The sequence below is a fragment of the Peromyscus californicus genome, unplaced genomic scaffold (assembly GCF_007827085.1).
Source record: "Peromyscus californicus insignis strain IS unplaced genomic scaffold, ASM782708v3 Scaffold_8__1_contigs__length_139910024, whole genome shotgun sequence".
NCBI lineage: Eukaryota > Metazoa > Chordata > Mammalia > Rodentia > Cricetidae > Peromyscus > Peromyscus californicus.
Window position 1 is genome coordinate 102025640 of NW_026294606.1, and position 8166 is coordinate 102033805.

General features: G+C 36.5%; 1 long non-coding RNA gene across 2 annotated transcripts in view; it reads left to right on the plus strand.

The window, feature by feature from the left end:
- Nucleotides 1-7758, plus strand: part of LOC128104763 (uncharacterized) — a 104264-nt gene extending 96506 nt beyond the window's left edge. For both annotated transcript variants that reach the window (XR_008216091.1, XR_008216092.1), the window contains exon 3: nt 6925-7758. This is a non-coding gene — a long non-coding RNA (uncharacterized LOC128104763). The remainder of the gene's footprint in view (nt 1-6924) is intronic.
- Nucleotides 7759-8166: the final 408 nt, after the last annotated feature.

The window sequence follows — 8166 nt, forward strand, 5'->3', positions numbered from 1 at the left end:
GTTCTGGTTTTATATAAGATTAATACTGGCATTATAGAATAAATGTATAGGCATTCCTAGCCTTTCTTTTTGTAGTTTGAGGATCTTCAAAGATCTAGCAGGGTTCAGTGTTGAATCCACTCAGTCCTGAGGTTTTCTATGTGAAAAGACGATTTATTACTGCTTTAATTTCATTTTTATTACAGATTTTAGGCTGTTTATATCCTTATAGTTCAATTTTGCTAGGTCATGTACATTTAGAAATTTATCCATTTTCTTGAGATTCTTTTCCTTTTAAAAGTAATTTTCAAAAAACTTCCTAATGATCTACTATTTTTCAGTGGTAACTGTCATAATATCTCCATTTTTATCTCTAATTTTATTAATTTAGACTGTCTTTCTCTTTTGGTTAATTCAACTAAGGGTTTGCCAATCTTGTTTATCTTTAACTCTTTCCTATACTGATTATTTGCATTGCTTTATAGTTTCCGTTTCATTCATTTCCACTAAGATCTTCATTATTTCATTACATCTAGTAATTCAGGGCTTGGATGACACTTAGTTTTCTAGGAATTTGAAGTGTATCATTAGGTACTTCAGATCTTTTCCATTGGTTTTAATATAGGCACTCAAAGCTATAAACTTCAGAACCACCTTTGCTGTTTCACAAAGTGTCAAGCTGTCTTTTTATTTTCATTTGATTCTAAGAATTTTTTTAAGTTTCCTCCTGATTTCTTCAATGAATCACACTGACTGGTCCAAAGTGTATTATTCAATCCCCTTATGTTTGTATAGCTTCTGTAGATTATATATTTATTTCTAGTTTTGCTTTATTATAATCTAATAAGATATAACAAATCACTGTTTTTATTTGTTAAGACTTGCTTTGTGGTTTAAAATGTAATATGTTTTAGAGATCAGTTTGTAGACTGCTGAGAAGAATGTATATTCTACAAATGTTGGATGGACTATTATGTTATGTCCATCTAACCTATGATGCAGTTTAATTCTGAAATGTATTGATTTTTCCTTTGCAATATCTATCTATTGATGACAGTGATATATTAGAGTCACCCACTATCATTGTTTCTGGACTTACTTGTCTTTTTATGTCTAGTACTGCTTGTTTTACGAAGGTGGGTTTGTCAACATGTGATATATAAGCATTTACAATAATTATACTGTCTTGATAGTTTCTTTCTCTAGGGTGTAATGAATTTCTTCACTTCTGATTGTTTTCTTGTTCAGATATTATACTGCTATCACTGCTTGCTTTAGAGTCTGTTTACTTGAAACATTTTCTGTCCTTCATTCTGTTTGTATGTCTCTGACACTAAGTGAGTTTCTTGAACTTACATAACAAGTTCTAGCTTCCACCAGGCTTCACAGTGAGATTCTGTTTTGATTTGGAAGCAAGCAAGCAAGCAAGCAAATAAGCCCCTTCCAGGGTTTAATCTAATAGTTTTCTGTTTTTCTTTTCCAAGATTAAATTGTGGTTTCTTTCATTTGAATATTTTGTTACACATTATAAGAAAGGAATACAACATTCTGGCTTGTTATTTTAGTACATGTCTGTATTTCCAGAACTCAGGGTTTTGAGGCAGGAGAATTCTGAGTTTGAAGAAAACCTGGGCTATACAGTGAGTTCCAGGTCTGGCAATGTAGTGAGTCCCTATCTCAAAACACCAGAAACAAACAAACAATCAAAGAATTCAACATTTTTTGGGGTACAGATGACTAGCTCATGAAAATATATATACATATATATATAATTTATTATTGAATACCTATTTTTCCCACACTGATTTCTAACATCACACTTAATAAATATTTTTCATCTGATTTTGATCTTACTTTCATATTTTCTATTCAATCAACCTGCATAGTCAAATACGCTTCACACTGTCTAAATCAATACATTCTTAATTTTTAATATTTTGGTGGGGCCAGCCTTTGCTCATCTTGCTGCTTTTGAGAAACTGTCCTGGTTATTAATTAATGTTTCATATAACCAACAGAGACCTGTCCGCTGATCCTCAGGTTCACCTAGGAAATGCCCCATCTGCCTCCTGTATTCTCCACCTACTCTTACTCTGTTCCTAATAAGTACTTGTTCTACTTCCCTCCTTTTCACCAAGCAACTTTAGTTTCTTGAAAGATTAATTATATTTTCATTAAACTAAAAGATCATGGAGAATACATCACAATTTAATCTTTTCTTAAGTCTTTCTTGCCTTGTTGAGTCTTACATACTTCAAATATTTGCCCCTTTTGAATTCTTTCTTTTCCTTGTTGCATGCTTGTTTCATTAAGAACCCAGAATTCTTCTCTTTTCCTCAGCAAAAGATACTCAGTAACATTCTGTATCCAAATCTGTAATTGATACACAAGTTTTATATGTGTAAGATATGATTTCACATAAATACAATTATGTTTAGAAATATGCATATGTAAGTCTTTAAAATTAAGTCCTAAGATCAATTACTATTACTTGTTCAGTTCTAAGTAACTACAAATTACCTACTTATGGTACATAGGAAATACATAATAGATAAATGAAAGAATGAATGAACACAGATTCTAAATTTCTACCAACATAAAAATATACCATTAATCTACAGTGATCAAACTACATCTGAACACCAAAGTTTATTCTGGGCATCACAACTCAGAGTCCATGATGAATTTAACTGAATTCAGTGAAGGGCATCTGAATGATGAATTACACAAAGTACAGATTATAAGTTGAGATGTAAGTACTTGAAGTGTGGCTGGTGGCTAAACTTTAGACACTAGTCCTGAAGGACAATAGCTTTGACTTCTGGTGTATATAATATTTACTGAGAAATAACTGTTCCTGATATTGCTTGAACACTGTGTGCATAGTATTTCAGGATGCTATTCTATTGTTATCATTCTCTTTCTCAGAATAGTCAATTGAGCTCAACAAAGGTGGAACAACTTATATATAGTTCTAATTCCTTGAGATTAAAAACAATGAGGCCCATAGAATACACTAATGAGAACATTAGAAGAGATAGCAGTAAACCATAAAGGAGTATTCTTAAGATAGTTATTTTAGCATCTTCTAATGACCAGCATATTTTCATGTCCATAGTAATCATACCGGAATGAACCAAACTTTTTCCTTGGTATATGAGTGATCATCTAGACTTATACATAATGTGTTTCTAAAAAATTCAATGTAAGTTGAGTGGAGTCATAAAAATGTACACAAGGGAATATTATATAAAAGTATTGATCCATAGCATATGAATGAATCTCAGAGACATGCTAAGTAAAAGAAGCCAGTCACAAGAGAACATATTATTATGCAATTCTATTTATTTACTTATTTATACTTATTTTGTGCATATGAGTATTTTGTCTGCATGTATGTGTACCACTTGTGTGTCTGGTGCCAGAGGTGATCAGAAGAGGACATTGGACCCCCCTGAAACTGGAGTTTAGATGGTTGTGAGCTGCCATGAAGATGCTGGGAACCAAGCCTGGATCCTCTGCAAGGGCAGCAAGTACTTTTAACCACTGAGCCATTTCTCCAGCCCACTTGGAATTCTATTACTATGAAACATCCTAAACAGACAATAATACAGACAAATGCATTAGTGGCTGCCTAAGATTTGGAGGGCTGGGGAGAAGTGAAGAGTGTCAGGTATCAAGTATTTTTCTAGAGTCAGGAAAACTGACTATGCTTACAAATCTATGGGAAAATAATGAAAACATGTACTGTATATTTCAAACGGATGAACTGCACAGTATATAAATTATATTTCAATAATACAGTTTTTAAAAAGTATAATTATAGTTTTAGGCCTATAAAGGATCCTGACCTAAATGTTTAAAGTAGATAATAAAATTGCTAGAATGTACATTTACATATATATAAAGCCTGATCTTCCTTTTCCAAGCACTGAGAATACAGGTATGAGCCACCACACCCAGTGTATGAGGTAGTGGAGACAGAATGCAGGGCTTTGTGTATTCTAGGCAAGCACTCTGTCAACTGAGTGACATTCCCTGCCCTTAGACATATTTGACAAAAATATTTTAATATATTTAAAGGTAAAGTGTAATAAAATTATGGGTTTCAAAATAATTTCTAGAGATACACAAAAGAAACAATTTTCTGGAACCAAGCAAGTAAACACAATCCAGGCTGCCCTGGGGGAAGCAGTGTGCTATATCAGGTTCTCTCAGTAAGGAATTGTCACACGTTGGGGGGTGGACATCTTGGAAATTACATCAAGAAATGAAAAAACTGAATAAATAAAAATGAAAACTGCATGTTGAAATGTTTGCTAGCTAGCAGGCTGTTACATGATAATAGCCCAGAAATTTTTGTTACTGAATACAAGAACATTTGAATCCTATGTTAATTCAAATTATGCTTCTATAATTAGATTTAGCACATATTATTTATCTGAGTGAACTGTTCTAAAGACAAGGTCTACTTCTAGTTTATATGAAGTTTTACTCTTTCCTGCTGAGTTAGGTATTTTTGTATTTTGTTTATAGAAATAACAATATAAACATCCCCAAATTTGCAAGCAAGTGTCCTAATTCTGTGATGTCAGAAGAGCTCCTTCCTCGGCTCAGTGCCTCAGTAAGAAAAGGCAGTATCTGTCTGTGTTCCCCACCCTACCTGCCAGCGCCGTGCTCAGGGTGGATCTTAGTTTTGATGCCTTGTGTGGTAACTTTCCCCACAGTACTCCCCTGACATCAGTTACTCTCTTCTAGAAAACACCAGTGACATGGAAGGTTCTCGAAGCAAGTTTCAATCAACCAGCTATACACAGTAGAGCACAGCCACTGGTGTGTCTGGAGGACACGCGGTGCTCAAATTCTATACTTGTGTAGAAGCAGCCACCTCTGGCTGTGGAGGGAACCAATGAGCCCACAGAAGAGGACAGGGCAATTCAAAGAGCTTGCTACATAAAGACTATGCAGATGTCAATTTTCTCAACGAGCTACCTAAGCTAACATACCAACGCAGCACATGCGGAGGGAAGCAGTAAGTTCATCTTGGTGCAATTTTAAAATGAAGCAAATGCACTGGGATTATATCACTCTATGCACCACTAAAACTGAGATTTGAACAGCAGTCTGTTCACTGCACTAAGAAGGCCTAATTGCAGAAAATGTGTGAAGTGCAGGACGCATCGGTTGGGGTGGAAAGAGCAGGCTGTTTACCTTGGTCAGGGCAGAGTGAATTGTACTCTTGTGGTACAGGTACATCTCTTAGCTTTGCCATTTAACATAGGCCCAAGAAATACTCATCTTTGATGAAAGTGGGCAGTTGTTAACTCACATGTAGCTATATACCCACACAATCCTCTTGAATGACTCATTAACACATAAAGTTTGTTATTATTGTATTGATATATTATAAGCCCGTTCATTTATTTCCTTCAAAACATACATTTGGGGAGCTGGAGAGATGGCTCAACAGTTAAGCACACTTACTGCTCTTGCAGAGGACCTGAGTTTGGTTTTCAGCACCTATATGGTGGCTCACAACTGCCTATCACTTCAGTTCTAGGGATCCAACCACCTCTTCTGGTCTCAGCAGGCTCCCGAATGCTTGTGATGCACATAAATTAAAGCAGGCGAGCACACACATACAAAATAAATAAATATTTTAAAATATACATACTCTTCTAAGGATATGGGGCTCTACTATGTTATTCAGATGGTCGTTTCCGAGAACAAAGTCTTCTTCCACCTTGATCTCCTGAGTGTCTAGGACTACAGGAGTATGCTACTTTATACACTCTACGAGTCTGTCACTGTGTGCACTCTAGAATGTCACTGTGTGCACTACAGGAGTCTGTCACTGTGTGCACTACAGGAGCTGTCACTGTGTGCACTACAGGAGTCTGTCACTGTGTGCACTACAGGAGTCTGTCACTGTGTGCACTACAGGAGTCTGTCACTGTGTGCACTACAGGAGTCTGTCACTGTGTGCACTACAGGAGTCTGTCACTGTGTGCACTACAGGAGTCTGTCACTGTGTGCACTACAGGAGTCTGTCACTGTGTGCACTACAGGAGTCTGTCACTGTGTGCACTACAGGAGTCTGTCACTGTGTGCACTACAGGAGTCTGTCACTGTGTGCACTACAGGAGTCTGTCACTGTGTGCACTACAGGAGTCTGTCACTGTGTGCACTACAGGAGTCTGTCACTGTGTGCACTCTAGGAGTCTGTCACTGTGTGCACTCTAGGAGTCTGTCACTGTGTGCACTACAGGAGTCTGTCACTGTGTGCACTCTAGGAGTGTGTCACTGTGTACACTACAGGAGTCTGTCACTGTGTGCACTACAGGAGTCTGTCACTGTGTGCACTCTAGGAGTCTGTCACTGTGTGCACTCTAGGAGTCTGTCACTGTGTGCACTACAGGAGTCTGTCACTGTGTGCACTCTAGGAGTGTGTCACTGTGTACACTACAGGAGTCTGTCACTGTGTGCACTATAGGAGTCTGTCTCAAAAAGCCATAAAATATCCTGAATATATTTAAGAGTAAAGTGGAATAAAAATGGTATTTCCTTGTGATTTCTTCTGTGGCACAAAAAGAAATCTTTTTTTGGAAGCCAAGTAAAGTAAAATCATCTCCCCAACTTCCTCATTTCAACTGCACAACTCTAACCTCTGACGGGTATCGCTCTCTATGTTCGTAACTGAGCACACTCTATCCACTCTAGAAATAAGTTAACCATGGATAGTCCCCCCTTCCTGACAGCCCTTTCCACAGCCACCAACTTTCCTTGGGTCGTCTGTTCTCCTGTTCTTTTCTATTTATTGTAATTAGAATAGTTTCCATGGACTATTTCAAGTTGTATTTTCTCTCTTTAAAATGTTCTCTAGTTTAAATTCCTCTGAATTTATGTGTGATTGTTAGTTTTTTTTTTTTTTATGTCATCCCACAGAGCCACAAGATGCCCAAATATCTGGTTGAGATTAGCATTTAAACCGGTAGACTGAACAACACAGATCACGTCAGAGTGTCAAATCCAATCCACTGAAGGTCTGAGCAGAACAAGAAAAAATTCTCCAGCCTTCAAATAACGACATTGTTCTTCTTGGATATCTACAGCATCTTCCAGCTCTCAGACTTGGCCTGGGATACCTGCTTTACAGACTCACATCATACTCCATAGTTTCAGGGTGTGTGTGTGTGTGTGTGTGTGTGTGTGTGTGTGTGTGTGTGTGCGTGTGCACAAGCTCACGAGCTATTGGTCTATTCTGAAGAACGTTCATTAATAATCTGTTTACCCTAACTCTTAATACCATTTTTCTAGCTCATTTTTATTAGAGCTCAACAAATTCTACAAAATTATCTATTAAAAAGCGATATATACATCTTTAATTGTTGTTACACATATATTATGTAACAACAATATATAAGAAGAGACCATGAATTTGAAAGAGAGCAAGGCAGGAAGTACTAAGGAGGGTTTGAATGGAGGAAAGGGAAGGGGGAAATGATGTAATTATAATCTCAAAAAATAAATAATGTTATTTAAAAATTGATATTTATCTGTAATGCTTATATTTCCTTAGCATAAATTTCTCTGCAGCTGGTATGTTCAGCATGGGGATAGGACATTGACTTACTTCTTTCCAAAGAAATAACAAAAGGGACTGATAGTGCAAAATGTAACTCATGGGCCTCCTTTTAGATTGCATGTATGTATATGTATATACTTACATATGTACATACAATACATATATGTATTAAATAAACACATATGCCTACTGCCTAAAACCTAATACATGTTTTCATGTTTTTATTTAAACAAATCACAGCTTGTATTCAAACCAAATTTTTATTTAAAAGTACTCATCATCTTCATTCTTTTTTGCTTGGTTAGGCACCAAATACAATTATAGATAAAGTCATCCTAGGTAATTTAAATGTGCAATTGACATAATGTTTTAATGTTTGGATGAACTGCATCCTTTAAATTTTTCAAACGCAGTTGTACTGCTTTCTTAAAGAAAGCGGCACCTCCGGGACAGCATCTGGTGAAGATCTCCAGAAAATGAAGTCAAGGAATTTCATTTCTTCCACAGTTGTGGGTGCAAAAGTGCAATCACAATATGTTTCTAATGGAGTGGTGTAAGTGGGACTTCAGAGCTCAGCGTCCTCAGATGATTGGATCCAAAGG